The sequence below is a fragment of the Bos mutus genome, chromosome 22, assembly GCF_027580195.1.
Source record: "Bos mutus isolate GX-2022 chromosome 22, NWIPB_WYAK_1.1, whole genome shotgun sequence".
NCBI classification, from domain to species: domain Eukaryota; kingdom Metazoa; phylum Chordata; class Mammalia; order Artiodactyla; family Bovidae; genus Bos; species Bos mutus.
This window is the reverse complement of record NC_091638.1, coordinates 1,471,188-1,492,905: the sequence shown is the minus strand read 5'-3', so window position 1 is coordinate 1,492,905 and position 21,718 is coordinate 1,471,188.

Sequence of the window (21,718 nt, the reverse complement as noted above, 5' to 3'; positions counted from 1 at the left end):
GTGCCTCTGCATATAGTAATGTCACTCTGTTCCTCATCATCTATGCTGAACTTTTACTTCTGCAAAGAATCTTTGTTCCTGTTGGTAATCCTGCTTTCTTTTAATTGTGTTCCTTCCCTTTATCACTCAAGTAATTTATTATCTAAAAACCTACCTGTGTTATTGTTGAACAACATTAAAAAGTATCTTGATTTGGCTTATATTTTCTTTTTGCCCCAAAATTTTAGTTATAAAATGTACACACAAAAATCTGTGTGTAACTTAAATAATAATAAAATTAGTGATCATATTTTGATCAGTAAGATAAAAAACTGCTTCTGTTTTTTTGCTAAGTATGGTTCAGATCAGATCAGATCAGTCACTCAGTCGTGTCTGACTCTTTGCGACCCCATGAATCGCAGCACGCCAGGCCTCCCTGTCCATCACCAACTCCCGGAGTTCACTCAGACTCACGTCCATCGAGTCAGTGATGCCATCCAGCCATCTCATCCTCTGTCGTCCCCTTCTCCTCCTGCCCTCAAGCCCTCCCAGCATCAGAGTCTTTTCCAATGAGTCAACTCTTCGCCTGAGGTGGCCAAGGTACTGGAGTTTCAGCTTTAGCATCATTCCTTCCAAAGAACACCCAGGGCTGATCTTCAGAATGGACTGGTTGGATCTCCTTGCAGTCCAAGGGACTCTCAAGAGTCTTCTCCAACACCACAGTTCAAAAGCATCAATTCTTTGGCACTCAGCCTTCTTCACAGTCCAACTCTTACATCCATACATGACCACAGGAAAAACCATAACCTTGACTAGACGAACCTTTGTTGGCAAAGTAATGTCTCTGCTTTTGAATATGCTATCTAGGTTGGTCATAACTTTCTTTCCAAGGAGTAAGCATCTTTTAATTTCATGACTGCAGTCACCATATGTAGTGATTTTGGAGCCCAGAAAAATAAAGTCTGACACTGTTTCCACTGTTTCCCTATCTATTTCCCATGAAGTGATGGGACTGGATGCCATGATCTTAGTTTTCTGAATGTTGAGCTTTAAGCCAACATTTTCACTCTCCACTTTCACTTTCATCAAGAGGCTTTTGAGTTCCTCTTCACTTTCTGCCATAAGGGTGGTGTCATCTGCATATCTGAGGTTATTGATATTTCTCTCAGCAATCTTGATTCCAGCTTGTGCTTCTTCCAGTCCAGCATTTCTCATGATGTACTCTGCATATAAGTTAAATAAACAGGGTGACAATATACAGCCTTGACGAACTCCTTTCCCTATTTGGAACCAATCTGTTGTTCCATGTGCAGTTCCAACTGTTGCTTCCTGACCTACATACAAGTTTCTCAAGAGGCAGATCAGGTGGTCTGGTCTTCCCATCTCTTGAAGAATTTTCCACAGTTTATTGTGATCCACACAGTCAAAGGCTTTGGCATAGGCAATAAAGCAGAAATAGATGCTTTTCTGGAACTCTCTTGCTTTTTCCATGATCCAGTGGATGTTGGCAATTTGATCTCTGGTTCCTCTGCCTTTTCTAAAACCAGCTTGAACATCAGGAAGTTCACAGCTCACATATTGCTGAAGCCTGGCTTGGAGAATTTTGAGCATTACTTTACTAGCGTGTGAGATGAGTGCAATTGTGCGGTAGTTTGAGCCTTCTTTGGCATTGCTTTTCTTTGGGATTGGAATGAAAACTGATCTTTTCCAGTGCTGTGGCCACTGCTGAGTTTTCCAAATTTGCTGGCACATTGAGTGCAGCACTTTCACAGCATCATCTTTCAGGATTTGGATTAGCTCCACTGGAATTACATCACCTCCATGATCTTTGTTCGTAGTGATGCTTTTTAAGGCCCACTTGACTTCACATTCCAGGATGTCTGGCTCTAGGTCAGTGATCACACCATCGTGATTATCTGGGTCGTGAAGATCTTTTTTGTACAGTTCTTCTGTGTATTCTTGCCATCTTTTGTTAATATCTTCTGCTTCTGTTAGGTCCATACCATTTCTGTCCTTTATCAAGCTCATCTTTGCATGAAATGTTCCTTTGGTATCTCTGATTTTCTTGAAGGATCCCTAGTCTTTCCCATTCTCTTGTTTTCCTCTATTTCTTTGCATTGATTGCTGAGGAAAAAGATATGTTTATATCTTTCCTTTTCTCCTTTGCTTTTCACTTCTCTTCTTTTCCCAGATATTTGTAAGGCCTCCCCAGACAGCCATTTTGCTTTTTTGCATTTCTTTTCTATGGGAATGATCTTGAATCCTGTCTCCTGTACAGTGTCACGAACCTCATTCCATAGTTCATCAGTCACTCTATCTATCAGATCTAGGGCCTTAAATCTATTTCTCACTTCCAGTGTATAATCATAAGGGATTTGATTCAAGTCATACCTGTATGGTCTAGTGGTTTTCCCTACTTTCTTCAATTTAAGTCTGAATTTGGCACTACGGTTAACCCTCATCATCTACAGATTCAGCCACCCCAAGATCAAAAGTATTCAGGGAAAAAACTTTGAGAAAGTTCCAAAGAGCAAAACTTGGATTGGTCTCAAGCTGGCAACTATTTCCTTAGTGTTTACACTGTATTTATAACTATTTACAAAGCGTTTATGTTTTATTAGATAATGTAAGTGATATAGGGGTGACTGAAAGTATAGGGAAGATGTGCTTAGGGAGACTTGAGTATCCGTGGATTTTGTATCCACGGAGTGTTGGGGATTTTTCAACCAGTCCTTTGTAGATGACAAGAGATGATTATACAAAGGGTTCTTCTCTGATTCTCATTAATATTTTTCCCTTTTAATTTCCTCTACACTGCTTTGCATTTTGTCAACAATGTGCTGGTCAAGATTTCTACATCACTTAGAACAGTCTTGAAGAGACTGGTGCCCTCTCTCTTCTGATTTCCTTTATTCTAAAACTCTCAGCCTGGGTTATTTCCCTCTTAACTCAGGCTCCAAAGATTTTTCTTTTTCTTTTTTTCAATTTTGAGTGAGAATCTTGTTGGTTTTTTGTATCTACTTTCTTTTCTTTTTGTAGAGGCTATGGTGAGTAGGAACAAACGTATCTTGTGTCTTTTCAGAAAACATTCATATATCGTATCTCTTCATCTTTAGCTTGAATACTGATCTCTGGTTTATAATTAATATTTAATAATAAATTAATATTTCACACTAGCATGCTAAAATTGACATTAACTTATTTATAAGAACTCATATATTACATATATCACACACAGTATATTTAAATGTGATAAAATTTTTTCTTCATAATATTTAAGATTAGAATTTAGTTATTATACTTTCAAGGAATATGAAATTTGAACAATGAGAAATAATTATAATTTATAGATTTGTTTGTTTTATCTGATAGAACATATATCTGTTTAATTATTAAATATCTGCTCTTAAAGAACTTAATCATTCTATACATTTCTACAGATTTAAGGAACTCTTAAAAATGACAAGAAGGAAGTTAAATGAATATGAAAATGGAGAGCTTAGTTTCCATGGAGATTTAAAAACCAGTCAAACTGAAATGGATATTCAAATTAATATGCTAAAACATAAGGTGATTTTTAATCAGTTTTAGAACCCTAAAATCACTTAATTTTGGGGAATATAAATCATTCCATGCTTTGAGAAGTGAAACACAGATATATCTATTAATTTTTTAGGTTGGGCACCAATAAAAAGACAGCTTTTCCCTATATCATTTTGAGATAAAAAGGGCACACTCTTGACTCTCTCTGTCTTGAACCCTGGCTGGTGATCTGAAGCTGAGCAGCACAGCATTAATGACCCCAAAGCATCCGTTGTTTTTGGTGACAGGTTTGTTGAAATCTAATGAACATACCATGCAGTACATTCATTTAAACTGTACAGTTCAAAAACTTTATTGTGTTTAAAGAGTTATACAGGCATTACCATGTTAGAACATTTTCATCACCCTCCAAAGAAATCACCCTGTGCCAGTTTTCCCTTCCTGATCTTCCCAGCCTGAGGGAACCATGACTCCACTCCCTGACTGTGTAGATGTCCCTTTTCTGGACATTTCGTGTCAGTGGAATCACACAATATGGGATCCTTTGTGACTGCCTTCTTTCATTTAGCATAATATTTTCAAGGTACATCTAACATGTATCAGTATTTCCTTGCTTTTATTGCTCAATGATATTCTTTTGTATGGATGTACCACATTTGATTTATCCATTCATCATCTGATGGACCTTTGGGGTTGTTTCTACTTTTGGGCTAATGTCAGTAATGTTGCTGTGAACATTTATGTCTAAGTTTTGGTGTGACCATATTTTTTTTCATTTCTTTTGGGAATACAGTTATGAATAGAATTGTTGTATTACACAGCAACTCTGTTTAACCTTTTCAGGACCTGCCATATTATTTTCCAGCACGGCTGCATCATTTTATATTTTTATCCAAAGTATGTAAAACGTTCCCATTTCTATACATTCCTGTCAACACTTGTCATTACCTGTCTCTGTGAGTATAGCCATCCTAGCAAGTATGAAGTGGCATCTCATGGTGTTTTATTTCTCTCTCTGAGCAGAGGACAATGAAGGTTGAGTTCTGGATTAGTAACTACTCAAAGCTACCCATCTCTTTTAGAATTTTAGTAAATTGAGATGAGGTCAAAAGTCTGATTTTGGTAATTAAACTATTTCTAGTTATTTCTTATAGTTCAAATCATATGTCTTATTGCTTACTAGTCTTCATTGTTTTCAAATTTGAGCAGAAATTCTAAGGAGTCACACCTGCCTAGTTGTAAAAAAATGTAATTGAAGGGAACCCTGAAAAAACTTCTTCCTGAATAGTTATTAAGTCTTCCTTATAGTTATATGCTTCTTCTCATCAACATTGTCATTAGAAATCTCACCTTTTATTTTATTCCAGTTTATAGGAGACCAGTTTCTACCTGCATTTGTTATGTTTCTTTATTTTCTCTTTTTCAAAAGTCCACTTTTCTGTATTTTTCCTAATTAGCTTTAAGTTTAGTGGCTTCAATAAACAACATTGGTTTTGTTCAAAATCTACAGTTAGGAAAAGGTGGCCAGGACGGCTGGCTTCTCATCCCCTGGGCTTCAGGTGGGGCAGCTCAAGGTCTGGGGGCTAGAATCAGGTGAAGGTGTGTTCATTCCCATGTCTGATAATTGGTATCTGTGGTTGGCTGGATTTTGGTGAAGGCAGACAAGTGAAACACCTACCCTGAACACCTAGGCTGTCTTTGCAGGCTGGGCTTACTCGCAACATGGAGCCTGGTTCAAAGGTTGAGAGCCAGGCAGAAGCTCTGCTGTCTTGTCTAACCTTGCTTTGCAGTTCAAACAGCATCACTTTCATCATCTTCTGTTCAATAGGAGTAAGCCACTTATACTTGGCCTATATTCTACCTTTTTTACAGAATAAAGTTTTTAAAACTAATGGGTACCTTTAAAAACTAGCACAGTTACTCACTGGCCACAATTTTTTATATTCCTTCCAATGAAAAATACCCTTTTCCTTACCAATTCCCTCACAAGTCTCAGTTATTAACAGTGTCAGGCCCAGGCTCAAGTAGAGGTCTTACCATCTTCATCAGGCACAGACGGCACATGGGGATGAGGTTTCTGGGTGTGACTTCTAGTGTGACCTTGTGAGCACAACCTTCTCAGTACTAAGACTTGAGAACTAAAGGGACAAGTTATCTGCCACCCAGACCCCCACCATTCTGCTGAATGACTAGACTCTCCTGTTCAGAAATGGGAAATGGGAGGCACCGTAGTCCATAGCAACTCTGAGGTCCAGTTTGGTGCTGCCAGCTCTTTGATGAAGACTTGGTCCTGCCCATAGAAGTGCTTCTCCTTTGCTCTGCCCTCTGAGCTATGTGTGCTGTCCTTTTCATAAGAAATGACCTCTGTCTGTGGCTGAGTCATGTTTCTTAAGCCAGCTTCCTCTTTATTGAACTTCTAAGAAAATCCCAAAGGCCTATTCTCATTTGTATGTCTTGGTCTCTGTTAGGCTAAGCACTGTTTTTTTTTTTTTTTTTGCTTCCAAGGTTCTCTTTAAAGCTTTTAGTGTCCTGTGAATTGGACTGGGGTTCATGTCATTGGAGAGGGTACCCTCACAAATCTTTTTTGAGAGAAGCTCTGCACCTTGGGCTTCTTGTGAAGCTTTGTAGGATGACGCCTTTAAAATTCTTATGCCCTTAAGATCTTTAAAGGAATTTGAGGCACCACCTTAAGACTTGCCAGGGTCTTAATGAAGGGTTTTACAGTCTACAGGCTTCACCTTTAAACCATGTTTTCCTGGCAGCACTCTAGATTTGATCTTAGCCCAGAAGCTGTTTCTGTCTTTTAGCATCATGTGACCACTGGACATGTGGAGATGCTGTGAAGGAGATAGCAGGTATTGAACCCAAATATAATTGAGCCTGGTTCCTTTATATTTAATAGTCCCCTCTTTTTTTTTTTGATAGCTTATCCCTCTCATTGATGTTACTTTCAGCTGGTTCATAGCAAGAGTCTCCTTTCCCTTGTGTTTCAGTGTCGTTTTCTTCTCTTGCCTAGAAGCTGTCACCAGCAGCCTCTTTAAGGGCTATCAGGATTCAGTTTACAATGTCATGAAGCCCTTTGGGTTTTCATTTCTTTCTCAGCATCCATTCAGATCTCACCTACCTCCAGGTTGAAAGGCATTCTTACATCTTTTAGTTCTTTTTTAATGGCATTTTTAATATCAGTATTTGTGCCGGGTATTTATTGCCAGTAAATTGTATAATAAAGCACGTCAAAGCCTAGTGGCTCAAAACAGCATTTACTTTGTTCACAAATTTGTGTTGGGGCAAGGCTTAGTGAGTGAGGCCAGCACGTTTCTTTTCCAGTCAGCATCACCTGGGATGTCATGAAGATGGGAACCAGAGTCATCTGAAGATTAGTTCATGCATATGTCTGGCAGTTGGAGCTGGCTTTTGGACGGGACATTAGTTGTGGGCGGTCAGTGGGGGCACTGACAAGGTGCTCAGTATGTGGTCTGGGCTTCTTTGCAGCATAGTGACTGATGCTAAGGGTGGGCTTTCCCACGGAGCAAAAGTCAGTTTCCCCAGACTCTGTCCAGTAGAAATCAGTTACTGAAGCCAGCACATATTTAAGGGGAGGGAATTTCAGAGAAATGTGTCAAAGAATTTGTAGACAGTTTCAGTACCACCACCTCCACTCACCTCGACTTACCGAGTAATCATTCTGTCTAAAGGAAAGTTCTTTGCAACTCGGTGTCACTGAAATTCCCGCTAATTTTGTTTGTTGTTTTGTTTGGTATGTTCTGTTCTGTGAAAAGTAACGAATGGTTACAAAAATGAGGGTTTTTTTTTTGCTGTTGTTGTTCAGAAAAATGTATGGATCATCTCACTAAGCTATTAGTAGGTGGGATTTCTTTAACCTTTCGAATTATTTTTCTTTGGAATGCAGTTCAAATTAGCAAAAACTATTCATAGTTCAGCAAAAGACATGGGATTAGAATCCATATTTATAAAGTTATTAATGATAGTCTTATTTTCATAATCTTCTTTTGGGAAGCGTTTATTAACTCAGCCCTAGATAACTCAATACAGTATCCCTCAAACTTCTTTAAAACATGGGGCATTAAGATGGGGGGAAGGAATAAGAGACATTCTACTAAGAGGTGACTTGTGGTCATTTTATGGAGGAGAAATAGAAAAGAGTGTAAAATCAAGTGCAAATGTGTGACAAAGATGATGACTGTGAAGAATATAGTTTGTGACTCTTGGTGGTTTGAACTTCTTTCTTGATTCTCTGAGTAATCCCTGGTCCTACATTCTACAATACAGATACCATCGTATCTATTTGATCCTGGGTCTGAGTTGGGCTGTGCTCAGTCCACTTGCCTCATTACCAAATAATATTGTTTTATTCTTGCAGATTGATGATCTTACAGCAGAGCTGGAAACTGCACCTTCAAAATGTCTGCACCTTGATGCAAAAAATCAAGTTTTTCGAGAGGGGTTATTATCTATGAAAGGAATGCAAAAGAAATGTGAAAAACTAGAGAAGAATAAAAAGAAGTTGGAGCAAGAAGTAGTGAACCTCAGAAGTCATATAGAAATGTATATGATAGAACACAGTCAAGTAGAACAGTATAAACGGGAGATTGAAGAAAGGGCGAGACAGGATCTCGTAGAGAAATTAAAGGAAGTCGACCAATGTTTGCAGGGTAATTTATTCATCTGTCATGTGCTTGAGTTCACCTCGTTGTAAATTACGTTTTGGATCTATACAGCTTATATGTTTCCTCTACTTCCCTTAGAGCAGTTGGCTTGGTGGTTTTCTGGAAGGAAGGGGACACTTGTTTCTCCCTTTAAATATTTCCGTTTCCATCAGTTATCACCAAGTTGACATACCAGAATGATTCTCACTAGAGAATCCTTTCATTTATAAGACCAATTGGTATAAAACAAGACTCCTGAGAGGAAAAGAAAATATTGTGGTTTAGAACTGGTACCATCCTCTTGAATTATTTTTAAGTTGTCTTGTTCAATTTTTAACGTTTTAAGTTGATCCTCTTGTTCTTTGAATTATCAGATTATATAAGCACCACTATAACAATAATAAGTTTTCATTCCAATCCCAAAGAAAGGCAATGCCAAAAAATGCTCAAACTACCGCACAATAGCTCTCATCTCACATGCTAGTAAATTAATGCTAAAAATTCTCCAAGCCAGGCTTCAGCAATATATGAACCATGAACTTCCTGATGTTCAAGCTGGTTTTAGAAAAGGCAGAGGAACCAGAGATCAAATTGCCAACATCTGCTGGATCATGGAAAAAGCAAGAGAGTTCCAGAAAAGCATCTATTTCTGCTTTATTGCCTATGCCAAAGCCTTTGACTGTGTGGATCACAATCAACTGTGGAAAATTCTGAAAGAGATGGGAAGACCAGACCACCTGATCTGCCTCTTGAGAAATTTGTATGCAGGTCAGGAAGCAACAGTTAGAACTGGACATGGAACAACAGACTGGTTCCAAATAGGAAAAGGAGTTCGTCAAGGCTGTATATTGTCACCCTGTTTATTTAACTTATATGCAGAGTACATCATGAGAAACCCTGGACTGGAAGAAGCACAAGCTGGAATCAAGATTGCCGAGAGAAATATCAATAACCTCAGATATGCAGATGACACCACCCTTTCGGCAGAAAGTGAAGAGGAACTCAAAAGCCTCTTGATGAAAATGAAAGTGGAGAGTGAAAAAGTTGGCTTAAAGCTCAACATTCAGAAAACGAAGATCATGGCATCCAGTTCCATCACTTCATGGGAAATAGATGGGGAAACAGTGGAAAGAGTGTCAGACTTTATTTTTCTGGGCTCCAAAATCACTGTTGATGGTGACTGCAGTCATGAAATTAAAAGACGCTTACTCCTTGGAAGGAAAGTTATGACCAACCTAGATAGCATATTCAAAAGCAGAGACATTGCTATGCCAACAAAATTTCGTCTAGTCAAGGTTATGTTTTTTCCCTGTGTTCACGTATGGATGTGAGAGTTGGACTGTGAAGAAGGCTGAGCACCGAAGAATTGATGCTTTTGAACTGTGGTGTTGGAGAAGACTCTTGAGAGTCCCTTGGACTGCAAGGAGATCCAACCAGTCCATTCTGAAGGAGATCAGCCCTGGGTGTTCTTTGGAAGGAATGATGCTAAAGCTGAAACTCTAGTACTTTGGCCACCTCATGCGAAGAGTTGACTCATTGGAAAAGACTCTGATGCTGGGAGGGATTGGGGGCAGGAGGAGAAGGGGACGACAGAGGATGAGATGGCTGGATGGCATCACTGACTCGATGGACGTGAGTCTGAGTGAACTCCGGGAGTTGGTGATGGACAGGGAGGCCTGGCGTGCTGTGATTCATGGGGTCGCAAAGAGTTGGACATGACTGAGCGACTGATCTGATCTGATCTGATAACAATAATTCCACTTTAATTTTATAATTCACATTTAATTCACTTCATATTGATGATAATTGTTTTAAAAGTCTGCTCTTTTTTTTAACCTTTAAAATTGCTTTCTGAATTACTGACTCAAAACTAAAGGGAGCAAATACCATTTTCCAGGTTAATGATTATCTTTGAAATGTTATCTTTTAAAATTTGCCTTAGATACAAGCATCTCTCAGGAGAATTTAGAGCAGTTACAATAGAAGAATAATGCTTCCATAAGAAGTCAGATAGCACTCAGAAGTAAAAAGACTTGGAATCTGAACTCTTCAAGGTGAAAACTTTGCAAGAAGATTCTCATAAAGCAGAGTTGGAAAAATATAAGCAACTCTACCTAGTAGAACTAGAAGTTAGAAAGTCATTGGGAGGTAAACTAGACAAGTAAGTCAAAACACAGAATCACAGAAAGTAAATTTAATTCGTTAATTTGTCTCTATAGCCTAATTTTTATAGAGTGCGGTTCATGATATTTGTAGGAAGTGAAAGCTAACTAGATGGTCACTGCTAGAGGGCGCCCTAAGACAAACTATTTATACTGTGTCCTTTTAAGTTTTACCACACAGAGTAGGAAACGACTGAAATGACTTAGCAGCAGCAGCACACTGCATAAAGGCATGCTTGTGAAATTGGAGGCAATTAACACAGGAGTGAAAGACAGGATAATTCACAGAGTGGCTAGAAATAGTATGGTGATGTGACTGAGGGGGGTGTAGAGGATGGAAAGGGCAGATGGTACGTCCAGTGCCTAGTCCAGGTTTCCCCACTGTCTGAAAGCAGAGCATTCCTAGGAAGCCTTTCATAAGCCAAAACAGCATACAGCAAAGAAACAGGTACCCGAGGGCATGTTCTGCTAGTTGAAGCCTGAAGTGAATATGAACAAGTGAAGCACAGGTGCTCCCAGATAGGGTTCAGGGCTGTGGTGACTTGACACTGAGATTTGGGTTGTGTCTTCCAGGGAAGGAGCACAGTTGGGCCAGTCTCCTGATTGGGGATCATGATGTCTCTCACTGTAAAACGAACACCCAACCTTTTTATATGAAATTAAAAAGGCTCTTCAAAAAAAAATTTTTTTTATTATTATCAAAAACAGATACTGATGTAGGACTTTCCTAGAAGTGAAGTAACATAAAGTGAACTTTGGAAAAGCAGGGGATACTTGTAATTGATCCTGGGGCTGTTTTAGCTCTTTTCAGCCTCACCCTTTGACTTTCTCATCCTCCCTTGAGATTGTGGCTTAAGGTGATACCTCAGAGACAAAAGCTTAATTTCTCTGAGGTCATGAGTGAAACGTGTATAAAAAAGGGTGATGAAAGCAAATGCTTGAAAGCGGCTTTGTGGGATGGGGTATTTCTTCATTCATGAACTGTCTCCTGGAGGCAGGTGTGTCCCAGAGGGCAGCAGGTGTCACTGTGATGCCACCTCCCTTTTTCTCTTATGCCCTTTCTCTGCTCTCCCAACTGTGACTTGTTACTTGAAGAGCCCTAGACACATATGTACTTCTTTAGAACAAGGTTACAACTATAATTGTTTATAGGAGGTCTGCTCTATGTTTTCAGTGTTTAAACAGTTTATTGGGAATTCCATTTACTATATGGCAACTTTAAAAATGCAAATCGTTAAGTTGGTGTTTTCCATCTTCCCCAGGACTCATGAGAGGCTGGCAGTGATCAGCACCAAACTTGAGGTGGAGAAAGAGCAGGACAAATCTTTACTCCGCACTCTTAGCACAAGGCCAGTCCTGGAGCCCCCTTGTGTTGGAAATTTCAATAATCCTTTAGTGCTCAATGGAAATCTTACTCCAAGAGCAAACGTAGGTTTCTCTACCTCAATTCCATGCCCTTCGAATAACAGCATGGAGACTTACTTGCCCAAAGTTAGCTCTGTTATCTTTTTTCCACTGGGTTCCCGATTTCTGATATTAATGATCCTTGTTTTTAATTTGGTGAACTTCTAAGTTGTTTATTTGACCTAATGCACATTAAGTAAAAGTCATAATTATCTGTGCTAATAAAGGAGACAGAAATTTTACGATTTTTTTGTCCCAGAATTCTTGATTTTAAGAGATACTGCTAAATTATTAAGGTTCTTGAAAACCTGCATTTAAATTATACTTTAGAAATGAAATCTTATTGCCTAGTATTGAAAAGTATTCTTTCAGATGTTTCACTTCCTTTCTAATTGATTTCAGTTGGCAATGGTTCATAATCATTTCCAAGCTCTGCTGTACCCAACGAAGTTTTTCTGCCTCTAAGCATAAGTGAATCACTGGCATCTAAACACTAACCACATATGGACGCTTTTTGTTTAAAGGAATCCTAGATAAATCCTTTTTATGAATTAAATAGACTTACAATACTAAACCAAAACTTTAATTTCTAGTTTTAGCTTAACATTTTTTGTCATTTTCTTACATAAATTTTGTGTTTCTTACAAAAATGACGCTTTTGTCATTTTCTTTAATTGCTATTTTACCTATAGCATTTTTATTTAAAATTTAAAAAAAATCTTGCTGAGCATTTGCAGAATATTTCTCGATTTTTAATTAATTCAAACATTTAAACATTATAAATGAAACTCACTTTATCTCTATCTTGGCATCACCTGGATGAATGGTATCTAAGATAGCAATGATGGGGAGTCTTTAAATTGCAACCAGTTTTCACTGTTCAATCCTTGTGATTAAAATATCCATTTCAGTCAGTGCACACTGGTTTATAGTTTTAATGGTGTTTTCCTGATATTTGTGATGCATGGAAAAGTAGCCCTTGTGAAATGCAGTCTCAACCTGTTTTTTCATTTGGCTTCTTGCCATCGTAGGAGAGCAATTAAGGTTTCTTTCACAGCACTGCATCTACATTGGGTCTTAGTACCTGAGAGCTGTGAAACTGGAGGGCATGCTTTAGCTGTGTGGTCACAGTGGCCTCTGAAGACTTCATCCTAAGTCAGACACTTCCTCATGCAGGCCTAAGAGGAGGAGGCAAATGCTTGACCCCCGTCCCAGACACAGGCTGCCTACTGCACACCCAAGTTCATGGTGCTGTGGGCACATACATCTTTTCAAAGTAGAGATTTGGAACCAAGCAAACACTTTGGGAGAAGTTCCTTCTCCCAAACTCACTGGTTAGGTAAATCTCCTCACCTTTCATAAGGAGGGTAGGAGTATAACTCCTCGGGATGGGGAACACATGTATACCTGTGGCGGATTCATTTTGATATTTGGCAAAACTAATACAATTATGTAAAGTTTAAAAATAAAATAAAATTAGAGAGAAACTTTTCTCCTTCAAGTTCCCTGTTTGTGTGTGTGTGTGTGTGTGTGTGTTTAATTATGCTTTATAAATTAACTATATCAACTGACTGCTACATATAGGAGTTTGACAATAATTTATTCTTGCTCTTGCCTTTAAAACATTATTTAGTTAGAAAGCTACTATGTCATGTCATGCCACAAGCACTACTGAACTTTGTAAGAAGGTTTTACATATTCATGTTCTCTGCACCGGGAGAAAACACAATCTCTTTAACAAGTGGTGCTGGGAAAACTGGTCAACCACTTGTAAAAAATGAAACTAGAACACTTTCTAATACCATACACAAAAATAAACTTAAAATGGATTAAAGATCTAAACCTAAGACCAGAAACTATAAAAGTCTTAAAGGAGAACATAGGCAAAACACTTTCCGACATAAATCACAGCAGGATCCTCTATGACCCACCCCCCAGAATATTGGAAATAAAAGCAAAAATAAACAAATGGGATCTAATTAAAATTAAAAGCTTCTGCACAACAAAAGAAACTATAAGCAAGGTGAAAAGACAGCCTTCAGAATGGGAAAAAATAATAGCAAATGAAGCAACTGACAAATATACAAGCAACTCCTGCAGCTCAGTTCCAGAAAAATAAATGACCCAATCAAAAAATGGGCCAAAGAACTAAATAGACATTTCTCCACAGAAGACATACAGATGGCTAACAAACACATGAAAAGATGCTCAACATCACTCATTATCAGAGAAATGCAAATCAAAACCACAATGAGGTACCATTTCACACCAGTCAGAATGGCTGCTATCCAAAAGTCTACAAGCAATAAATGCTGGAGAGGATGTGGAGAAAAGGGAATCCTCTTATACTGTTGGTGGGAATGCAAACTAGTACAGCCCCTATGGAGAACAGTATGGAGATTCCTTAAAAAAAAACTGGAAATAGAACTGCCATATGACCCAGCAATCCCACTGCTGGGCATACACACCAACGAAACCAGAATTGAAAGAGACACTTGTACCCTAATGTTCATCGCAGCACTGTTTATAATAGCCAGGACATGGAAGCAACCTAGATGTCTATCAACAGATGAATGGATAAGAAAGCTATGGTACATATACACAATGGAGTATTTACTCAGCCATTAAAAAGAATACATTTGAATCAGTTCTAATGAGGTGGATGAAACTGGAGCCTATTATACAGAGTGAAGTAAGCCAGAAAGAAAAACACCAATACAGTGTGCTAACGCATATACATGGAATTTAGAAAGATGGTAATGACAACCTTATATGTGAGACAGCAAAAGAGACACAGATGTATAGAACAGTCTTTTGGACTCTGTGGGAGAGGGAGAGGGTGGGATGATTTGGGAGAATGGCATTGAAACATGTATAATATCATATAAGAAACAAATCACCAGTACAGGTTCAATGCAGAATACAGGATGCTCAGGGCTGGTACACTGGGATGACCCAGAGGGATGGTATGGGAAGGAAGGTGGGAGGGGGGTTCAGGATTGGGAACATGTGTACACCCGTGGCAGATTCATGTTGATGTATGGCAAAACCAATACAATATTGTAAAGTAATTAGCCTCCAATTAAAATTAAAAAAATCTATTTTTTTTTTCTTAATCTGAGGAAGTAGCTGGCATAGGACTCTGGACTCAGTAAGAAAGTAATTGGCTTTCTTACTTCTTTTGTAGAATTACGAACTTTGCCTAAATCATGACTCTCATACCTTAAAAAAAAGTGTTTTTTTTTTTTTTCAACCAAAAACACCTTTTGTGTGGAACCATATTATATAAAACGGAGAAAAGTATAGACCCATTTAGCCAAAGGAGTGGCCAGAGGTCCTGCACTTGTGACTTCTCAGTACCTCAACCCTGCAGTGACCCACCCCTGTGGGACCTTCCCCTTCTATGGCACATAGTTCGGAAACTAACAGTTATGTGTTAATCCTTCTCACTAAACATCTTTAGAATAAAAACTTGCTGGTACATTGTTTTCTTGTGTATAATTTTCTCACCTTTCTGTGTTTTTGTTAAATGGAAAAGTTTAAAGAAAATTGCGGGTGTGTTCTTCTTAATAACATTCAACTCAAACTACTTCCTCCATTTGAACAGGATCCTCACTTAGAAATCAAAATAAAGGTCTCAGAAGTATGTATTTAGGGCAAGAGCTGTTAGGGGGAGAAGATAGTAATCTTGTGGGTCATTCCTAGGGTCATGGGTCATTCTCTAATTCTTTGAAATTACGTATACTCAATAGACTGATATTTATTGTTCTTTTTATCAGATTAACATTCCATATATATGTTCTCTATTATTTATAAGTGGAATAAGTAGGAATGCATTTTCTTTTATTTACGTGATTATTTTTATACTTAAGTAATCTTCAAGTTAGGTCTAGACTCTAAAAGTATTATTTAAATGTCACATTTAGTAAGCTGTATAACATTCCTATGATAATATATCTTGCTTAACTTAAAGATAAATAATATTTGACTTATTTCAGATGTGGCAGGAGTTGGACACAAGTATAACTAGAGAACTAAGAGAAGTTATGTTGCCAAAATGTATGAATTAAATTTAGACATTGATTTCTGAAATACACTGTAAACAGTAAATGACATCTCTTTCCATTGTTTGGATAACAGATGCTATGTTATTTTTTTTTCTTATACATAGCTAATGAAAAATGTGAAAGCATGAGCAGTCATAGTGAAAAATATTTTCCTTCCTCATTTATTCATCATGTTCCATAGTTAAAAGAAAAAAACTCAAAAGGTCTATGTATTTCTATTTATTTATGGCTGTATCCTTTCTCTACTACTGCCATCACTGTGGAAATGTCCATCTGCACCCTGACACCAGTCTCAGAAAGCATGGAGTTAATCAATATCTCAAGTGTCTGGTAGAGGTTAAGGCTAGAACACCCAGGCTCAAGCAGTCATGTTTGCATAGCTGTCACTTGGTGGGTGACTTTATAATTTCTGTGTCATTGACTTTGTCACTAGTTTATCTCCTGCCCTCAGGAAAAGTTCCAAACACCTGCATCAATTTGAGTCCTTCTGAAGTAAGTTGGCCTTATCTCTTTACCATCTTATTCTGCCCTTTAGCTGTGTATCTAACCAGCCAGACTGTGTAGGATCCCACAGATTCCTTTCCTCACCTCTGGTCTTTGTACGTGCTTCTCCACTCTGACTCTTGTACTTTTTCCTGTCCTCAGGTAGCTACTTCCATAGCACCTCCACGAAAAAGCTGGTAGTATTGACACAAAGCCAGCTGTCCCTTCTGAGTGTTCCTTGTGCCATCTTGTATACCTGTCTTGGTATTTATGACTCTGTATGGAAATTGTCTGTTCATCTATTTTTACAGTTTATGGCATTATCATTTCTCAGGGTAACTGGGTCACCTTCATCTTGTAATTCCAGTGTTTGTCACAGCACCTTAGCAGATAGTTATTGAGTAAATGAATGAAGAATGAGAAAGCCAGAAGCTCTGATACTCAGCTACATGTGGGACCATGGGCTGATTATATAATTGTAATCTTGTATTTTGTGTTCTGTCATTTATAGATATGTTTCATTTTTCAGAGCACTTAGAAATATCTCAGGTTTTTATTGTTTTTTTTGTTTGTTTGTTTGTTTTCCTAATACTGAGTTAACTCAAGTATTTTATATAAAGAATGTAATCCTTTTTCTTTCCAGCTGTTGCTGAATTTGAATCTGAGTCCTATGGATTGTATCCTCTAGGAGCTACAGATGGGTCAAATCTGTCTCAGGACCTGCTTTTGAAAACATCACAAGAATATGTACAGATTTTGAAGAAAAAATACATGATCTGAAACATAAATAGTAAAAATTTCCCTTCTGGACTGTTTTCATGACATTTTAGTTGTTTCTCATTAAGCATGATGAGAAAATCTTTATTAAAGGGAAATATTTTGTGTGTATGATGAAAATTTACATGATATTTAAAAAATACTACTTTTAAGTAGTATTAATACTACTTTTAAACAGTAGTATCTAAGTACTTTTGATACTAAGTATTTTCTCTGCAGTAAGGTGATTTAAAAACCAGCACTGTTAAGTTTTCAATATTCAAAGTGAAAGTGTTAGTCACTCAGTCGTGTCCGACTCTGCGACCAATGGACTGCAGCCCACCAGCCTCCTCTGTTCTCCATTATCTTCTGGGGTTACCTCAAATTCATGCTCATTGAGTTGGTGATGCTATCCAACCCTCTGGCCCTCTGTTGTCCCCTTTCTCTTCCTGCCTTACATCTTTCCCAGCATAAGGGTCTTTTCTGATGAGTCAGCTCTTTACATCAAGTGGCTGAAGTATTGGAGCTTCAGCCTCAACATCAGTCCTTCCGATGGATATTCAGGATTGATTTCCTTTAGGATTGACTGGTTTAATCTCCTTGCAGTCCAAGGACTCTCGAGAGTATACTCCCAACACCACAGTTCAAAAGCATTAATTCTTTGGCAGTCAGCCTTCTTTATTGTACAACTCTCATATCCATACATGACTACTAGAAAATAGTGTATATATGTTAACCCCAATCTCCTAATTTGTCCCTCCCCTTATGTTTTCCCTTTCATAACCATTATTTGATTTTGAGATCTTTTGAGTTGGTTGATGGCACCCCACTCCAGTACACTTGCCTGGAAAATCCCATGGATGGAGGAGCCTGATAGGCTGCAGTCCATGGGGTCGCGAAGAGTCGGACCACTGAGCGACTTCACTTTCACTTTTCACTTTCATGCACTGGAGAAGGAAATGGCAACCCACTCCAGTGTTCTTGCCTGGAGAATCCCAGGGATGGGGGAGCCTGGTGGGCTGCCATCTATGGGTCGCACAGAGTCAGACACGACTGAAGCGACTTAGTAGCAGCAGCGTGTTGTGAAAAAAGTTTATTTTTATTAAATTCCACATGGAAGTGATGTGATACTTGTTTTTCTCTGAGTTACTTCACTTAGTATTGTAATTTCGAGATCCATCTGTGTTGCTACAAATGGCATTATTTCTTTTCTTTCTTTTCTTTTTTTTTTTTTTTTTTTGGTTAATAAGAGCTTTATTTTGTTACTTTTAAAAAAGTTGGTATTTTCTAAAGTTCAATACATCAGACAGGTTAATCATGAAGTATATATCTTTTAAAGGAATCATTTACTTGAAGGACTGCAACTCAAATACCTGCAGGGACCAAGAAGTTAAAGTATAAATGAATTTTTAAATCCTGGAATAAACACAAACAAGAGAGAGATGAAACAGCTGCTGCTTAACTTCACCTAATTACTACCATCAGAGTAGATGAATCTGATATTAACAAGTCTTATGATATTTTTGAAAAGAAATTTGAAGTACTGACAACTAATTTTCTGTGTGTGTGTGTGTGTGTGTCGGTGTACCTTATTTCCTTCATTTCCCCATTTTGTGGGAAAACAAAATGCCTTTTACAGGCTATGTTGGTCACTAGTTTGCCAGTTAATAATTACCTCAATATTATTTTTCTTTAAAATCTTCAAATGACAAATTAAAAATAATTTGAAATGTCTGCTTCACAAAATTCAATTTACATAGAACTGTTCTGTGTTATAATGTGTACATCAAAACAATATTTTCCAGAGATATTCACTGAATACTATTTTAACTATAAAAGCAATTACTTGAATATAGATATCTGGAAAGAGATAGACTTACACAAATGATTTTTTAGCCTTGAACATTTTTTTTTTTGCCTTTTATCTTCCAGTTTTATTGAGATATAATTTGTGCACGACACTGTATTAATATTTGTTTAAGGTATACAGCATAATGTTTTGACATACAAACCTCATGAAGTGGTTAATATTACATTTTTGTTGTGTGTGTGTGTGTGTGAGTGTATACTGCATCTTCTTTATCCATTCTTCTGTTGATGGACACTTAGGTTGCTTCAATGTCTTGGCTATTGTAAAAGTTATGCAGTGAACATTGGGGTGCATGTACCTTTTTGAATTATGGTTTTCTCCAGATATACGCCCAGAACTGAGATTGCTGAATCATATGGCATCTCTATATTTAGTTTTTTATAGCAACCTCTATAGAGTTTACTACAGTGGGTGTACCTAGTTGCATTCCTTAAGTGGTGTAGAAGGATTCCCCTTTCTACACACTCTTTCCAGCATTTATTGTTTGTATATTTTTGATGGTGGCTATTCTGATTGGTATGAAATGATACCTTATTATAGTATTTCTGCATTTCTATAATAATCAGTGATGCATAGCATCCTGAGCATCCCTCATGTGCTTTTTGGTTGACTGTAGAAATGTGTATTTAAATCTTACAGAAATGTGTATTTAAATCTTATACATCTTTCTAAATTCCATATATATGCGTTAGTATACTGTATTTATGTTTTTCCTTCTGGCTTACTTCACTCTGTATAATAGGCTCCAGTTTCATCCACCTCATTAGAACTGATTCAAATGTATTCTTTTTAATGGCTGAGTAATACTCCATTGTGTATATGTACCACAGCTTTCTTATCCATTCATCTGCTGATGGCCATCTAGGTTGCTTCCATGTCCTGGCTATTATAAACAGTGCTGCGATGAACATTGGGGTACACGTGTCTCTTTCCCTTCTGGTTTCCTCAGTGTGTATGCCCAGCAGTGCAATTGCTGGATCATAAGGCAGTTCTATTTCCAGTTTTTTAAGGAATCTCCACACTGTTCTCCATAGTGGCTGTACTAGTTTGCATTCCCACCAACAGTGTAAGAGGGTTCCCTTTTCTCCACACCCTCTCCAGCATTTATTATTTGTAGACTTTTGGATCGCAGCCATTCTGACTGGTGTGAAATGGTACCTCATAGTGGTTTTGATTTGCATTTCTCTGATAACGAGTGATGTTGAGCATCTTTTCATGTGTTTGTTAGCCATCTGTATGTCTTCTTTGGAGAAATGTCTATTTAGTTCTTTGGCCCAGTTTTTGATTGGGTCGTTTATTTTCTGGAGTTGAGCTGTAGGAGTTGCTTGTATATTTTTGAGATTAGTTATATATGGAATTTAGAAAGATGGTAACAATAACCCGGTGTACGAGACAGCAAAAGAGACACTGATGTATAGAACAGTCTTATGGACTCTGTGGGAGAGGGAGAGGGTGGGAAGATTTGGGAGAGTGGCATTGAAACATGTAAAATATCATGTAGGAAACGAGTTGCCAGTCCAGGTTCGATGCACGATGCTGGATGTTTGGGGCTGGTGCACTGGGACGGCCCAGAGGGATGGTATGGGGAGGGAGGAGGGAGGAGGGTTCGGGATGGGGAACACATGTATACCTGTGGCGGATTCATTTTGATATTTGGCAAAACTAATACAATTATGTAAAGTTTAAAAATAAAATAAAATTAGAAAAAATAAAATAAAAAATTAAAAAAAAGAAATTTAAATAATAAAAATAAAAAAATTAAAAAAATCTTATACACATTTTTTTTTGATCAGGTTGTTTGTTTTTTGATATTGAGCCCTTTGAGCTGTTTGAATATGTTGGAGATTAATCCCTTGTCAATTGCATCATTTGCAAATATTCTGTGGGTTGTCATCTGTCTTGTTTACGATTTCCTGCACTGTGCAAAAGCTTTTAAGTTTAATTATATCCCATTTGTGTATTTCTGTTTTTATTTTCATTACTCTAAGATGTGGATGAAAAAAGATCCTGCTGTAATTTATGTCAGAGTGTGTTCTGCCTATATTCTCCTCTGAGTTTTACAGGACCTGTCTTATATTGAGGTGTTTAGTCCATTTTGAGTTTATTTTTGTGTATAATGTTAGGGAGTGTTTTAATTTCCTTCTTATACATGTAGCTGTTGACTTTTCTCAGCACCACTTATTGAAGGGGCTGTCTTCTCTCCTTTATATAGTCTTGCCTCTTTATCCTAGATTAATTGACCACAGGTACATAGGTTTCTCTCGGGACTTTCTTCTTGTTCCACTGATCATTCAATATATTTATGTTTTTGTGCTAGCACTGTGTTTTGATTACTGAAGCTTGCAGAGTAGTCTGCAGTCAGGGTACCTGATTCTGTCGGCTTTTGCTTTTCTTTCTCAAAATTGCTTTGTCTATTTGGGGTCTTTTGTTTCCATACACACTGTAAATTTTTTTGTTCTAGTTGTGTGAAAAATGCCATTGGTAATTTGATAGAAATTGCACTGAATCTGTAGATTGCTTTGGATACTATAGTTATTTTGACAGTTACACAGTTATAATGTCACTTTCATTTCTGTATTTCAGTTTCTTCTTTTTCCTTCTTAGTTTGCTGCCGCTGCTGCTGCTAAGTCGCTTCAGTCGTGTTTGACTCTGTGCGACCCCATAGATGACAGCCCACCAGGCTCCTCCATCCATGGGATTTCCCAGGCAAGAGTACTGGAGTGGGGTGCAATTGCCTTCTCCCCTTCTTAGTTTAGGTAAGGGTTTACTGATACTGTTTGTTTCTTT